Below are 16,238 nucleotides of genomic sequence, written 5' to 3'. Positions count from 1 at the left end.
CCTATGTGCTGAGCACTGTTCTACAGATGTTACCCCCATCAACTCATTTAATCCTCAGAACAACCTTGCTGGGTGGGTTCTGTTATTATGTCATTTACCAGACGAGGATGCTGAGGTTCAAAGAGGGTAACAGGCCTGAAATCTCAAGTAAGTATTTGATAGAGAATGAACCCAGCCGCGTCTGACTGCAAACTCCATGCTTTAACTGTCTATATATGTGCCTCTGTCACTGGGCTGTGACCTCCTGAGGACAGACTTATCTTGCCACTGCTGTCCACACAACGCCCTCCTGGCATAGAGGGGGTCTAGAATATGTATATGTTGAAACGGAATAGAAGTAAATGAGGTCCGTGTGTACGTGCAGGGTGAGGTGGGAGTTAGCTGAGTGTGTGGGTCAAGGTAATGTGTTACTTTAGTGATGTAGGTATGCATCACGAATAGGGTGTCAGTTCCGTGGGTGTCCGTGCATCTGCATGGTGCCTCTGAGTTGTCCAGAAACCTTGGAATATCCTGGGCAAAGTGTCAGAGAGCAGCCCACACCCCTGTTACTAGGACTGTTATGAAAGTAGCAGAAGATCTGATAAGATGACTCAGTGCTGGGGAAATGGTTGCTAGTAAACAATTAAGGGATTGTGGCTGGGTCTCTGTTTTCCTTGTTTGGGAGGAACCCTTTCCTCACCAAGCGTAAGGGGGTACTAAAAGTCTGCTCTCCCTCTCCCCAGCTGCACCTCTCAGGCTGCAACACTTCCTGCTTCTAGATCCAGAAGACAAAGAAGAGAAAATGAACAGTGTTTCGGTTAGCTCCCCGCCAGCCGCCTCGCACCAGGATGGTCCCTGTGGGTCTCTGTGAGCAGGTCCAGGGAAACATCTGCTGCTCAAGATCCTTTTTTTTTGAAAGGTGGGGGGTGGAGGAGGGGGGGCCTCCTTGCCCCTGGGAAGGGGGGATCTCTGGCAGCCCAGTTTCCCCATTTATCCCCCAAATTTAGGGACCTGGAGTGGGGAAGGTGTTCGGGTCTACATCACGGACCCTGGGAGAAGCAGCCCAGAGATGCGGCTGGAGCCCTGCTTGCTGGCTGGCTAGCCCTTGGCTGAGTCCCAAGCTCTTCTTAGGGCTGCTCGTCCTGGCTACATCTGGCAATGGGCAGGAGACCCTGGCCTGGGAAGCCTCACTGAGTTGCATCCGGCATCCCCCGCGGCTTGGGTGGGCCCTGATCTCACGGAGGGCCAGTCCCTTACCTGGGTCCCAGTGAGGCCTGGTGGCTGGTCCCCCCGAAGGCGCAGTTGTTTGAGCTGCTGGTCTGAGGCTGGTGGTGGGAAGGCAGTGGCTTCTCTGCTAGAGGCGCAGCCACAGGCAGAGGACCTGTGATCAGGTGAGCCCTGACGGTGCAGACAGGTCTTAACGCTGGTGAGGCCATGAGGCAGCCACACCTGTGCTCTTTGGACTCTGATGGGTGGGAAGGCCTCCTAGGCCACCACCTGCCCAGCACCAAAGCCTGGGCCTGTGGCAATGCCTGCGCCGACATGTGTCCCAAGCTTAGCCAGACTCCTGCTTCCCAGCTTCCTCCTCTGCTTGCCTCTGCCATTAGTGTGTGGCCCCCTCTTGCCTCCCCCTTTGGGTACCTCCTCTGAGGCCCCAGGTCAGCAACAGGCACCAGGGTTGGGACCAGAAGGAGAGGGCACCCATGGTTCAGGAGAGTCTGGCTTCTGTGGTCAGGGCACAGGCGGCTGGAGGTGGGCCCCAGCCTTGGGGGCAGCTGTGGGCTGGCACGTGTGCCAGTGTGTGCTGCGCATGTGGGTTCGTGATCGTGTGTGCCCAGGTGGTGCCTGCGAGCAGGATGTGGAGTTTGTGAGAGTAGATGAAGGCTGGGGGCCGGGACCACCATGGGCATTAGGTGGAGGGATAAGACTTCTTCCTGGCAGGGCCCACCTCATTCTGCCCTTTCTTCTTTCCCCTCTGACCCAGCAGGGAGCCCTCTCCCTCATCCGCTCTTTCCTGCCCTACCCTACCCCATGCCCTCAGACCTCTGGTTGAGCCTGGGTGGCTTCAGCAGAGATAGGAAACTGAGGTCTGCCTCTGTGCCTATTCATGAACTTACCCAGTCCTCGTGCTTCATGGTATTTAAAAGCCTTCCTTGGCACCCAGGCTGCCTGCCCTCTGGGGGCTCACAGTCTAACAAGGGAGGTAGGGTGTAAACAGGGAGCGAGGCAGGAGGGGAGAGGAGGGAGGGCAATGCCCGTGTCCATGCGGTGGTGGGTCTCGTGGGCACAGACCCGGGACCCGTCGGGTTAGGATCTGTGCTGGAGAGCCCTGTGGTCTGGGGGCAGAGCCAGCACGCCCACCCTTCGCTTCCTTGGGTCCATTCCAGGAGATCTCAGCCTCCTTCCCTGCCTCCACTCCAGCCAACACTGCCCTGGATGGCCTGGAGTCCAGGAAGGGGATCCTGGCTGGGGGCCTTCCCCACCTAAGAGAGTCCACTGGGCAGCCAGCTTTAGGGGCCCAGGGACCAGGTGGCTGCTGAGCCAGCCCCCAGCCGTGGCCACATGGGACCAGCTCTCCTGAGCTCCCTGGCTGTTCTGTTCCCTGGGTCTCAGCCTCTTGGTCCTTCAGCTTCTTTCCAGATAGGACAGCCTGTCCCTTCGTTGCCTCCCCCAGTCCCGGCCCCAGCCCCGGCCCAGGTGCCTAGCCAAGACTATGTCTCTTATCTTGCTCAGCTCAGGCCAGGCCCTGTCCTTCCCACAGGCTTCTTCCCATTTTCGCATTCAGGGGCCAGCACAGCTGGCACTCTCATGGAGGATGGGGGAGGGGGCTGGGGGAGGGGCACAGCCCACTGCAGAAATCCGTGTGAAATCTTCAGGTGGAGAAACAAAGAGCTCCATCTTCATCCTCAACGTCTTGCATCTGCAGGGGCCTGTAGGAGTGCCCTTGGGAGCAGTGTGGGTATCCTCAGACAGGAGCCCTTTGCAGCTTGGGTGGGGCTGGGCCTGGGGCTTCTTCAGTGCCAGGCATTGCGGAACCACTCCAGTAAAGAGGGGCATTAGGAGAGATGGAGAGGCCAGGCCCCTCATCCCTGGGGACTGGGGGACCAAACTGATGCTTCTGCACAAAGAAAGCTCCAAGTGTCAAAGCAATTCTTTGGTAAAGTAATCCTGGCTGGGGCACCAGGAGCCAGGACACAGGTGGGAGGGGAAGGGATTAGGGACTCATTTCATTCATTCACTCATTCATTCATTCATTCATTCATTTATACATTCACTCCACAGCTAGATACTGAGGGCTTCCTCTCTGCCAGGCACTGTGCTACATGCTAGGGACACCTTGGAACTCAGCTTGAGTTCAGTGTCTCCCTCCAAACCGCCCAGCCTCTCCTCCCATGTTCCCAGCTCAGCAAAGGCACCAACACCAGCCAAGCATCCAAGCAGGGCACTGGGGCCACCCCAAGTCCTCCCTCAGCCCCTGTACCTGGCCCATCACCCATCCTGTGGGTCCCATCTCCTTAGCAAGTTCGTACAGATCCATCTTCCTCCCACCCCACTGCCGGGGCCTGAGTGTCCCCCACTTGTCAAATTGTCTGCCTGTGATGGTGCTGGAGTCTCCCACCCTCCCTGCCTCCAGTCTTGTTATTAGTTCCCCTCCTCCTTGCAGACAGGGGATCTTCCTTAACCGGAAATTTGATCATTCACTCCTCTGTCTAAAACCCATCACTAACTCCCCGCTCACCTCAGGATAAAATCCAGATGCCTTATCATGGCACTTAAAAAAGATGCGCAAATTTATTAAAACTTGAAGATACCTAACAATTTATTGGATAAATTCTTATTAATTGTAGGAAACCTAGAAGGTCCAGGAATTCAATTTCAAAGGATTTAGAAAGAATTCCTTCTAAAAGCTTTCCCTATTACATTCTTTGTTAAACTGGGACTTGGATCGCTTTGGGCATCATTTCGCCCCTGAACCGTTGCCTTGATAAATTTAGTCAGCAGCGCATGAAATGGTGGCTAGATGAGAGCCTCGTATTCTCTCTTACCCAAAGGTAGCAAACAGCGCCATAGGTCCTACTTAATGGAATAGACACTTCATGAACTTGAGGCTCCTGCCTCTGATTATGGCCTTATCTCCCCCTACTTGTGCCACTTGCACCTTGCACTCAGCTTAGAGAATGATTTGTGATTCCTAGACACGTCATGCCTTGGTACCTAGCTACCTGCTGTTCTCTCTGCCCATGGGAAAAGCCCACTATGCTTCGTGTCTACCCGTAAGCTCTGCCTCTTCCGGAAGCCTTCCCACTGCCCAAGGCTGGTGGAGACTCTGGCCCTGGCTTCTCAGATGCCTTGTACACATGTCTCTCCACTACTGCAGGTGTCACCTTGAGGGGTATGTCCCCATCAGACTGGAATGCCTGAGACCCCAGGGTAGTTTATTACCACAGTCTGTAGAGGAGAGGAGGACCTGTGGACAAATACATACACTGTGGCATCCCAGGCACAAAGGACCATACTCTGTTTGGGGGCATCGGAGAAAACTTCCCAGAAAAGGGGATGCTGGGGTCAGTGCTTAAAAATCACGTAGGAGTTTGGCCCAGCAATGAAGTGGGAAGGGAATGCCAGGTGGAAGGAGTAGAAATCCCGTTGGATGGATGGGTGAAATGGAGTATTAGAAACTGGGAATGGCTAGAGTGTGTGTGTGTGTGTGTGTGTGTGTGTGTGTGTGTGTATGTGTGCACGCATGTGTGTTTGAGTATGGCAGGCAGGTGGTGGCAGGTGACAGGGGATAAGTGTGTCTTTATCATCTGGTGGTAAGTGGAGTCACTGAACGCTTTTTTTTAAAAAATTAATTAATTTATTTATTTGGCTGCTTTGGGTCTTCGTTGCTATGTGCGAGCTTTCTCTAGTTGCGGTGAACGGGGGCTACTCTTCGTTGCGGTCTGCAGGCTTCACATTGCGGTGGCTTCTCTTGTTGCAGAGCACGGGGTCTAAGTGCACGGGCTTCGTAGTTGTGGCTCACGGGCTCTAGAGTGCAGGCTTAGTAGTTGTGGTGCACGGGCTTAGCTGCTCCGCGGCATGTGGGATCTTCCCGGACCAGGGCTGGAACCCGTGTCGCCTGCATTGGCAGGCGGACTCTTAACCACTGCACCATCAGGGAAGCCCCTCATTGAAAACTTTTGCACAAAGGTGTGACAAGGATGTCGTTGGTCCCCGCCTCCCGAGAGGGCCCTGCCACTTGCTTGTTCTCAGGGCATAGAGAGAGGCTGCTGAGGAATGGCGGGTAGGGATGGACCCAGGTGCACAGGTTTTAGACTGAAGGGGCCAAGGAGCCCCTCCAGGCTACCCTGGCCTGGCCCAGGAAACAGGCCTGGGCTTCTCGGAAATTCCAGAGCAGACCCTGGTCGGTAGTGGGGATCTCTGGAGGGCTCTGGGGAAAGAGAGCTCTGCTTTCCTGAAGAGCAGTGAGGGAGATAGGCCAGGGCTCTGGTTATTTGAGGAGAGAGGCCTATTTGTGGCTGAAAGGCCTCCAGCGGTGGGGTGCCAGCTAGGAGCACCTCAGGCTCGTGGAACTGAATGCCAGAGCAGCATCCAGCCCGAGCTCTGGCTGGCATCCTGCACAGACGAGGCACGGCCTCCACGTCAGATTGGGGGCCTGGGGCCTAAGTCATGGTGGTCACGGCCAGGGGCTGGTGCCTGGCCCCCGGGCTGCTGGGAGTCACAGAAACAGACCCCATCTCTGCTGCCCCCAGTGCTGGCAAGCAGGGCAAATTACTTCTATGAGCCAGACAGAGTAAATAAGGGCGATGACATCCCTGCACTTGGAGCTTACATTCCAGGGGTATAAGAAGCAGACAGATATAGAGTGGGTCCAGGGAGTAGCTGGACGGGCTGGCCTCGCTGGGAGAAAAGGGGCCTGATCCAGCGGGAGCTCCCTCGCGCACGGCCTCTGCTCTGGTTCTCTGGAGCCTCCACCTCCCTCCCAGCAGAGGCCGAGGAAGGAAAGGGGTCTGGCAGCAGGAGGAGGCTGGGAGGGGGTGATCTGAGGGCAAATGGTCAACTCTGTGGGGCCTGTGTGGTGTCGGAGGATTAAGTTTTCAGGAAGGAAGGCTGGGCCTTAGGCGCTCCTAAAAACAGCCCCATCCAGGGACTGGGAGACTGGGCTTAGAATCTCAGGCCTGCCCCCATTTGCCTAGCTCACCCTGAGTTCCTCAGTCTCCTAAACCCCCAAGCCCAAAGCCAGTTCTCAGGCCTTGTTTCTCCTTCCTTCTCCTAACTGTCCATGGCAGCAGGATGTCTCTCTAGATGACAATCTAGATGACATTCTCAGTACCCCTCACCCCACTTCTGGGCAATTGGTTCCGCCTCCATATCCAGCCTTGGATCTGTTGGGTGACACTCCCACACATGCCTCCTCTTCCTTCCCCTCCATCTTGCATCCCACCCCTCATCCAGGGAGGTAGGTGGTCCCAGGGGCCCAGATTCATCCAGCCTCCCCCTACCCAGACAGCCCTGGCGGAAAGGCCCTCAGGGACGTCTGGAAAACTCCTCACCAGAGGCCTGAACCTTGGACTGTGATTCAGAGCAGGCTGCCGGGAAAGCTGGCGTAAAGAGGAACCATGGGTCAGGCCGGGGAGGGTTGCTTAGGAAGGGGCAGTCTCTAAGAAGGGCCTGTCCTTGATGATCTCAAGGGAGGGGACGGACATGGGCCCAGCTCACTGTCCCAAGAGGGACAGCAGCCTGGGTCGCCCTCCCTGGGCCTGGCCTGGCCGCCTGTCATGGGTGTGCAGGGCAGCGGGCTCACCCAGCGCCTCTGTCATGCACTTCTGCTCCTGTCTCCATTTCAGTCCACTGCCCAAGGCGAGCACGATGCAGCCATTCAAAACCGCGTGTAAAAGTTCACGGTGCAGCATTAGATGGAAACAGCAGGCCACACGATGGTAGATACTGTAAGATCCTAGTTTTGTGAAATAAACAAAGAAGTACATAAATTGAAATCATATAAATGAAAACAGAAAAAATCTAAACAAAACTTGTAATCATGTAAATCGAAACAGAAAACATTGCAATCGTAAATCTAAATATAGAAAATGTTCATGATTTTGTATTAGGTGAGAAAAAGCTTGTTACAAAATGGTAATACTCAATTTTGTAAAAAAAAAAGAATTGTAATCATGAAAATCTAGACATAGAAATAAACGCCAGCATGTGAATCTAAACATTTATTCGGCATCCATTCTGTGACAGGTTGAATGCTCACAGCAACCCTTTGAAGTAGGTTCTGTTATTTTCATCTCCAAGTTAGATAGGAAGAAACTGAGGCACCAAGAGGCGAGAGGTAATTTATCCTGGGTCACAGCCCAGAGATGGCAGGAGTGCCATTGGAACCTACACAACTTGGCTTGAAGAAAAGGTACTTAAAGAAACAATGTCAGTTATCTTTAGGGCTTTTTTGCAGGGGGGCTTCTTCTTTGTGCTTTTCTGTATTTTCCAACTTTTCCCCAAAGAGCATGTTACTTTTGTAATCATTGTCTCTCCATTCCTTCTCCACCCCATGCAAAATAAATGGGAATTTTTAAAGTAACAAATCAACACAAAAATGTCCAGGAAGGTGTTTCTCCTGCAGCCCTGGGACTCAGTCCTGCCCAGGGGTGGCTGCTGGTGGGTGAGCTCAGTAGCCTGGGGCTCCAGGAGAGCCAGCGGGAGGGCTCAGCCCTCCCCTCTGCGCTGTGTGGTCCCCGAGGGTCCCAAAGGCCTTGGGCTGTGACCCTGAGGAATCTCAGGTCTCTCCACGGAGGCCACCCAGCACTTGGGCTGGGGCCAGGCCATACCCTGGTTGGCCTTGAGAGGTGCTGGACATGCTGTGCTGTCCCTCCTGAGCCTTGGGTGGGGGCGGGGATGGATGGGAGCCTAGGGCCAGCTGAGCAGTCTCCGTGGTTTCTTGGCCCTCACACCCCTGCCACATAGTCCCACCCCACATGGCTCCTCCACAAGAAGCAAGGTGCCCTTCTGCAGCATCCAGCTGCTATTGGGACCCTCTTAGTGACCAGGGCCTCACTACCTCCCCAGCAATGCAGGCTGTGTGGGACCCTCCACAGTCCAGAGCAAGGGCCGCGGAGCCAGAAACACTCAGTGTGAACCCTAACTCTGGCTCTTAGCTGTGTGGCCTTGGAACCTGAGTTCGCTGAGCTTCGGGTTCATGGTTCATCAAAAGGGCTGATGATGACGGGGAGGATTACACAAGACAACATAGGTCACATGTCTGGAGCAGGGGAGGGGCTCCGTAAATATGCTCCCCAGCACTGGCCTCCCTGTAAGTCCTTCTTGCTGCTCCCAGTTCTCCCCGCAGAGCCACACAGAACAGACCTGATACCTCCAAGATGTCTCTTCCCTGGCAGGCCTTCCCCAGCTCCCTCGGCAACACCAGCATAGCACGGTGCCAGGCAGGCTGCCACTTTGGTCTCTCCAGAGCACTGTCTCAAGTCCCTGGCTCCATGGGAATCCCTGGGAAGCCTGGTTGAACATACAGAGTCCTAGACTCCACCCATGGAGAGTCCAGGAACGAGTCCCAGAGTCCAAAGTTTTACAGTCTCTCCAGCGGTTCGATGGGAGCCAGTGGGCAATGTCCTGCCTTAAGTGTGTCAGCCAGAAGAGACCAGTGCTAGGCTGCTACCTGACCAGCTTGGGCCTGCGAGGCTGTCCTTCTGGCCGCTTCCCACTCTCCCCATTCAGTCCCCCCCATGGGGTGCGCTTGTGCCACAGACAGGCAGCATCCCTCCAGAGAAGAGTCCCACCATGCTCTGCTCTGAAACTGGACAGCAGCTCAGGCCGGAACCCCAGCCTGTCCAACTCTGACCCAGAATATTTGTCCAAAGAGAGGCCCGAGCGCCAGCCTCACCGGGCTCCCAGAATGAGCCTGACGAGCCTGATCTGTGGCTGCACTGCCCTCCGCAGCAGGCTGGCAGGGCCGTAGCCTTGTGCAAGAGCACAGAACTCAGGCCACCAAAGACCCTGCCCTGAGAGGCCTTCCCTGGATTCCAGAACAAGCCTCAGAGGGAGGGGCCAGCTGCGGAACAGCCAGTGGGGGTCTGCCCCTTGGCCTGGGACTGGGATCCAGAGGCCTGCAGAGAAGATGCTGGGCATCTCCATAGGGCAGGCACCCACTGTACCAGGCCCTTCAGTCCTCTCAGAATGTGGTCCCCTGGGCTGGAGGGGGCCTTAGGGAGATCCACAACCCCTTAATTCCTGGCCCCCTGAAACACTCCCTTGGAGAATGTGCTCACAGTCAAGGCAGTCCCTGTTCCAGCCAGCCAGCCCTGACTGTTAGAACATTCTTCCTTAGGCCAGTGTCAGGCCTGCATTCCTGGAACAATCACCTAGTGTGTCTCCTCTTTTAAGGAAAGCTCTTCACATGTTAAGAGATAGTATCAAGTTCTCCCAGAGCTGCCTAAAATAGTCATCAGTGCCTGAACCCCTGGGGGCAAATTTAACTCTTGGAACCTCAGTTTCCTCATCTGCAAAATGGAGACAACCATGGCTACTACTTATTGAACGGTTGCCCTGGCCTGACACTGCACTAAGCATGTCCCACGCCCGGAACAGCGGTGATTTAGTAAGAAGTTTTCCTCACCCTTGGCCAGCCTCCCAGGCCGAGCTCCGCGTTGGCTGGGAAGAGGTGTGGGCTCCCTCTGCTGGTCAGTAGGTGGATTGCAGACAGGAAAAGCGAAGACACGGTGGAATCATAGGCAGTCTTGGTGAGTGGGACCTCAAAGGTGGCCTGGCCCCGCCTGGTATCTTACAGATGAGGAAACTGGGGCCAGGGCTGCCACCTCATTGAATGAAGTTTGCCTGCATGGCCTCTGGCTTGGGGAGCTCCCCCGCCTGTCCCCCGCAGGGAAGCTGGGCAGTTCAGTCCCAATGGGCTCTCTGACTCCTCCACTGTCCCGCACCTTTTTATCCCATCCACCTCACTCGGTCTGGGGCTGCCCAGAGGAAGCGCAGGAGCTTGTGTGGTGGGGAGGACACAGCTGGGCACAGACACAGGGCAGAGGCTGAGGCCCCAGTTATGCCCTTCCACCAGCAAGCTGCAGTTCCAGGGAAGGTCCTGAAGGGCGAGGCAGGCAGGGGTCAGGAGGGGTGGGTTGTAACGTCCATCCAGAGAACACCATCCCTGGGGAAAACAGGGGCCCCAGGGGGCTGGGTCTCCCAGCCTGTGCCCCTCAGGGACACAAGTGGGAGCTTCAGGGACATCTATGTCCTGCCTGGATTCGCTTATCTACCTGTTAACAAAATTGGCAGGTGAGGCTCAAAGGGGCTTCCAGTTAGGCGCACTAGGAGACTTGGAAGATTCTGGAAACTTTGCACCTTCTCCATGTTTGCCATTTATAATAGTGGCTTTCATTTACTGAACATCTCTTTGCCAGGAGCTGTGTGATGTGCTTTACGGGTATTATTATTTTCCCTTTCAATAATGCTACAAAGTAGGTATCATGAAGGCCATCTCACAATTGGGGAAACTGAGGCTTGGAGAGGTAAGGAAATGGTCATGTACCTGAAAGAGCTAGAATATGAATCCATGTCCTCTGATGTGAACGCCTTTCCACTAACCACACTGCCTTAGTTTGTTCTCTCCTCCCTGTCCCTCGGTGGTTGGCTATAGCACCTCTAAAATGAGCAAGACCTTCCATCTCCACCTCCCTCCTCTCTCTTGCCCACTGTCCCTGGGTGAGTGCAGCCACTCCCGAGGCTTCAGCCACGGTCTGGGAGATGCCTCCACTGATGGCTCAGGCCCAGTCTCTCGGCACCTCTGACCCAGGTCTGGCCATCCCTTGGTCGGCTTTGGCCAATGTCCCCCAAACATTTCGGGCTCACCATGCTGCATACTGAGTCTGTTCCTCCTCATGCATGTCTCCTTATCTCAGTCTGTGGTCCCACCATCCATTCCCCACATCCAGTCACTGAGTCCTGGGTTTTTCTTGTTTAAAACTCCCGAATGCGCTCGCGGTTTTCCATCCCTGCTGCTACTGCCTTAATTCAGACGTTCCCCACACCCCTGCACCTCACCCCTTATTCCACCACAGCCTCCCAAACCTCCCACGTGTCTCCTCCCCAGGGATTCTCCCTTCTGCTGCTTCCCCACCTCTGCCCAACAGATCTTCGTAAACTTCAGATCTACACACATTACTTCCCTGCTTATAAATCCTTCAGTTACTCCCATTGCTTTAAGGGGAAAAAAAAAAATTTTTAGCTTTGCCCATGGCTCTTGAGATCCGCTTTCTGCCTTCTCTCCCATTCACATCCGTCTCACCCTAAAGCCACCTGCACAGAAGTACCTGGAAATCCAGACCTTGCTTCACCTTCTGCCATCCCATCTTTCTAGCCTGATTAGTGCCTATTTTCTTCCCATCTCACCTCCAACATGCCCTCGTCCTGGAAGGCTCCCTGGATTTCCCTTGCCTCTCAGCCGGTTCAGGGGTTGTGGTCTGAGAGGACATGCCGCTTCTTATCTCTGTCTGAAACCTTAGCCCAAGATATTGGTGAAGACCTTCATTTTCTCTTCTACTAGGCAAGGAAATACTCGAGGACAGGGTTTTGTGTCTTTTCCGTGTAATACCCACAACCAAGCCAGTGCCTGCCACCTAATAGAGGATCACTGAGTGAATGAATGAGTGAGTGAATGAATGAATGAAGGTAGACAGGAACCAGAAGTTAGGAAAGCAGAAGCAGAAGTGGCTGTGAGTGGAGGGAGTGCCCTGGATCCTGCTCTGAGGAAGGGGTCGGTGTCCCTTGGACACATATTTCTCCCAAGTCCAGCTACATGTCAGGGGGCCTCCCCCTCTTTGCCACCTCTCCCTGACAGCTGGCGCTGCCAGAATACTAGTTCTGTGACAGTAAGGGGGCTGGAGGATGATCAGGGACCTACAGTTTAAACTGAGACCATCCTTCCCCTCCCGAGGGACCCTGCCAGCCTCCTCAAGGCTTTGGGGGCTGATGGGAGAGATGGAGGTATGAGGCGCTGGGATTGATCACCTGCCCCACCCAGCACTGATTATGCACCGACTGTGTGCAGGGCCCTGTGCTGAACCTCTGAGCTTGTGCACATTCCAATGTGAGCACCCTTTGGTCTAGTTGCAGATGAGACTAGGGTGAGCACAAGCCACAGGGGACAGGAATGAACTCTGGCCGAGTGCTAGAGTACAGATTCGGCAGGGTGAGGACGTCTGAATCTGGGGCGGTCGGCCAGGAGGCGAGACTTGTCCAGATCGTGAAGCAGAGAGAAAAGGCAAGGGCATTGCTAGAAGGGGGATAGTCTGCATTGAGGCTGGAGGTCAGGACACACTGGCAAGTGTACTCTAGGGACAAAGAACAGATGCTTTACCTGGGGCCAAGGTCTGGGGAGGGAGTGGTGGGAAATCAGTTTGGAAAGGGACACTGGAACCAGGTCCTGGAGGACTTTGCCCGGCTAAGGAGTTTGGACTTGAACAGTAAGTAAGGTCGAATGGTGAGACCCAGAGGGCAGTGGGAAGGTTGGGCCTGGGGTGGTCTTTGTCTTCGGGAGCAATGCCACGCAGGGTGGCCAGGGAGCCCCCAGCACTTTCCCCAGCCTCGTCAGCCAAGGGGCCATTTTCTCCGAGGCCAGCAGGGGGCAGGACAGACCCACGATGTTTCCTTAGCCCAAGTCTGGGGTTGGGTGGCCCTTCTGGAAGTGGGGAGGAACACCAGGCCCAGAGGAAACAGGCCAGCTGCTTACAGCTCCGTGTGTGTTTTTTGTGTGTGTGTGTGTGTGTGTGTGTGTGTGTGTTGGGATAGGGGTGGAGGCAGGCCGGCTCCTTTCCTTAAAAGGCCAGTGTGTGGCCATTGAAGCTGCCAGGTCGGGTGACCTGATGGGACAGCCCTGGGCTGGGCACCCACCCTTCTAGGGCATACGCCCCACCCGAGTCCAGCTCTCCAGCTGTGCCCCTTGCTTTTGGTATCCCCAGCCCCTCCACCTAATGAGGGAGCCCCAGCATCATGAAGCATCTGAACTGGGTGCCTGAGGGCACCCCAGCTCCTTTGGAATCAAACCAAATCCAGGAAAGCAGCTAGAGAGAAGGAAGTCCCATTCCCCTGCTCACTCCCTTCCCTAGAGTGGAGGAGGGAAGGTTGTCAGGACAAGCAGAAGTCATTCACGTGCGCATTTGACAAAGATTTTACTCGGTGGCTTCTGTGCTAGAGAGAGGGACACAACGATGGGAGGGCAGCATCCCACCAAGGCAGCATCCTGGCCCAGACCCCCCAGTGCCAGGGCCAAAGACTCCCACGACTTAGCTGGTAAGGGTTGAGGGGCTATGAACAAAGTGCTTGGAAACCCTGAGGAGGAGAGGATGCTTCTGTTCATTGAGGGCTGCAGAAGTTTTGACAAAGGAGGTGATAATGAAGCTAGGCCCTGAGACATGAATAAGATTTTGCCAGATGGAGAAAAAGGAAAGGCATCCTGGATGGGGGAAAGAGCAGAGCGAAGGCTGTGTTCAGAGAACACTGATGAACAGATATGGTTATATATAATCTTCACCCCCCAGCTTTATGGAGATATAACTGACATGTAACACTGTGTAAATTTAATATGTACAGCATAATAAATTGATATATGTATATATTGCAAAATGATTACCAAAAAAAGGTAGTTAACTATATGCTTCTTATGTGGCAATCATCGTGCTGTAACATTTATTTATATTATGTTTCTAATTCTCACATCAACCCTCAAGGTGCCATGATCTCCACTTTATGGATAAAGAGACAGATGGTCAGGGAAGCAAAGTGACAGCCCTGGAAAGAAACTTAGGAGCTGACATCCCAGTCAAGGACCATGTGACCCTACTCTGCCTCCATAGCACTGGAGTTAAGGTGGGGATGGGTGGGCTGGAGAGATATCACAAAGACCAGAAAAGTCCTCTTCCTCCAGAGGACCCCACCCTTGGCCCCAGCATCTCTGGCTAGGCTGTGACATCTTTCGGTCAAAAACTTGTTCTCAAACAGCCATCTATTTGCCGGCCTTTTCACTTTTTCTTTTCCTTTTAGAAAAGTTCTTGTGCAAATTCTGTTCTTATGGATCAGAGATTTTGTCAGGCCTGGGTCAGACAGAAAGACAAGGAGGAACCCTGGGGTGTAGGGAGAGGAGCAGGGGCTGGACCAGACCCCAGGGTAAGTCCGCCTGCCCCTCCAACGCTTGTGATGGTATCTAAGGGCTGGCTTCTCTCCCTAGGCTCCCTTTGTCTCCCCTGCCTGAGTGGGATGGAGGTGCTGAGAGAGCAGACCTCCCTCCATGGACCTCCTCTTGCAGATGAGAGAGAAGCCTGCTCCTACAGGGCTTCCCTCCTCTGCAATGGACTGTCCAAGCCTCCCCTTTAGGCCTTGGGACAGCCATCCTCACATCCTCCAACGGCCCCTTCTTAGAAATCACCCAGTGCTTCTAAACTGGGGGCTGTCATCTTTTCCTTGCCAAGGGCCCCTTAAAAAATCAATTTATATACATATATTGAATCATTATGTTGTATACCCGAAACTAATATGTTATATATCAATTATACTTAATAAAAAATCATTAAAAATTATAAAAATCTGGATAAATAATATAAGATCAGAGGAAGGCATATGAAAATTAAAAGCAGGGACTTCCCTGGTGACACAGTGGTTGGGAATCTGCCTGCCCATGCAGGGGACATGGGTTTGAGCCCTGGTCTGGGAAGATCCCACATGCTGCAGAGAAACTAAGTCCGCGTGCCACAACTACTGAGCCTGCGTTCCAGAGCCTGCGCTCCACAACTACTGAAGCCCGCACGCCTAGAGCCCATGCTCCGCAACAAGAGAAGCCACCGCAATGAGAAGCCCGCGCACCACAACGTAGAGTAGCCCCCTTTCGCCGCAACTAGAGAAAGGTCGCGCACGGCAACAAAGACTCAACACAGCCAAAAATAAAAGCTTACTTTTTTTTCATTTAATGTCATATCTTGGGCATCCTTTTCCCGTTGACACCTGTAGATCTACACATTCTTTGTATTGACTGCAAAGTCCTTTGTAAAGACTCGAGTAACCAGTTCCTTTTTTTGCTGGACATGTAAGCTGCTTCCAGTTTTTACTATTACAGACAGCGCTGAGATGAACAACTATATTTGCAGATTAATTGTCAGCTGATTAAAATTTGAATATATGTTACCAAATTCCCTTCCAAAAACACTATAACAATTTACAGTTCCACCAGTAGTGTACGAGAATGTCCATATTCTTGCATCTGCACTAATATGAGTATTATCAAACTTTTAAATCTTTGCCAATGTGATAGGTGAAAAGTGATATCTCATTAAAAGTTTTTAAGTGTCTTTAAGAGTGAGGTTGAGCATATTTTCCTATATTTGTTGACTATTTTACTTTCTTCTCTTTTTGTGAATCCCATGTTACTGGCCTTTGACCATTTTGAGGGAGGGCTATGCATCTTTTTCTCATTGATTTGTAGGAGCTCTTTGTATATTAAGGAAATAAGCATCTAAGATCCATTTTATTATCCGCTATACACTCCACGTTCGGAAAAAATTTGTTATATAGAGATTGTTAAGTTATTACTTCTTTCTCCATTTTCTCAATCTGGTTCTGGTACACGGACCCTCAGAATGCTTATCAGCACGAGATGGTCTGCATTGAGCTGATGTAATTCCAGCCAAGAGCAAAGCCTTAGACTTTTTGTTGATCCCAGAAGCCTCACTGTGGCTAAATGTAGGCTGTCTGTTGGCTTTCTGAAATACTTTAAGTGGCTTGAGGAACCCTAGGGTCTGGGGCCCTTGCGTGGGAGCTGCAGGCACAGCTTTGGCCCCTTCAGCGCGGGGTAGTCTGCACCTGTGCTCATCCCTCGGTGCAGCTGTGGATTCTTATGTTCTGGTGAGTGGGCTGAGTGTTTGCATATTTCTCCTTTGTTTATACACACTTAGTGATGTGGGTCCCTCTTTTTGTCAGCAGAAAGTCCCTGAGGCAAGACTGAACCTGCCCCCAGGCCAGGCCCAGTGGGACTTTACTGGTGCTGAGTCCTGGGGATGGAGGAGGGGATGGAGGAGGGCAGGAGGGGTGGCAGGAAGAGGCTCCCAGATGGTCCCAACCCCTCTGGCCTCTCCACTTCCTCGGGAGAATCTCAGAGCCACATCCCATTCCCTTAAGGTGGGGTGTGTAGAGCCGCGGGTAGGATGAGAGCTGGTTTGCAGAGCCTCCAATTGGGGAGTGGGGTGCTATAA

Source organism: Neophocaena asiaeorientalis, unplaced genomic scaffold (assembly GCF_003031525.2).
Source record: "Neophocaena asiaeorientalis asiaeorientalis breed wild unplaced genomic scaffold, Neophocaena_asiaeorientalis_V1.1 scaffold35, whole genome shotgun sequence".
Lineage (NCBI taxonomy): Eukaryota > Metazoa > Chordata > Mammalia > Artiodactyla > Phocoenidae > Neophocaena > Neophocaena asiaeorientalis.
This window is presented reverse-complemented; position numbering follows the sequence as displayed.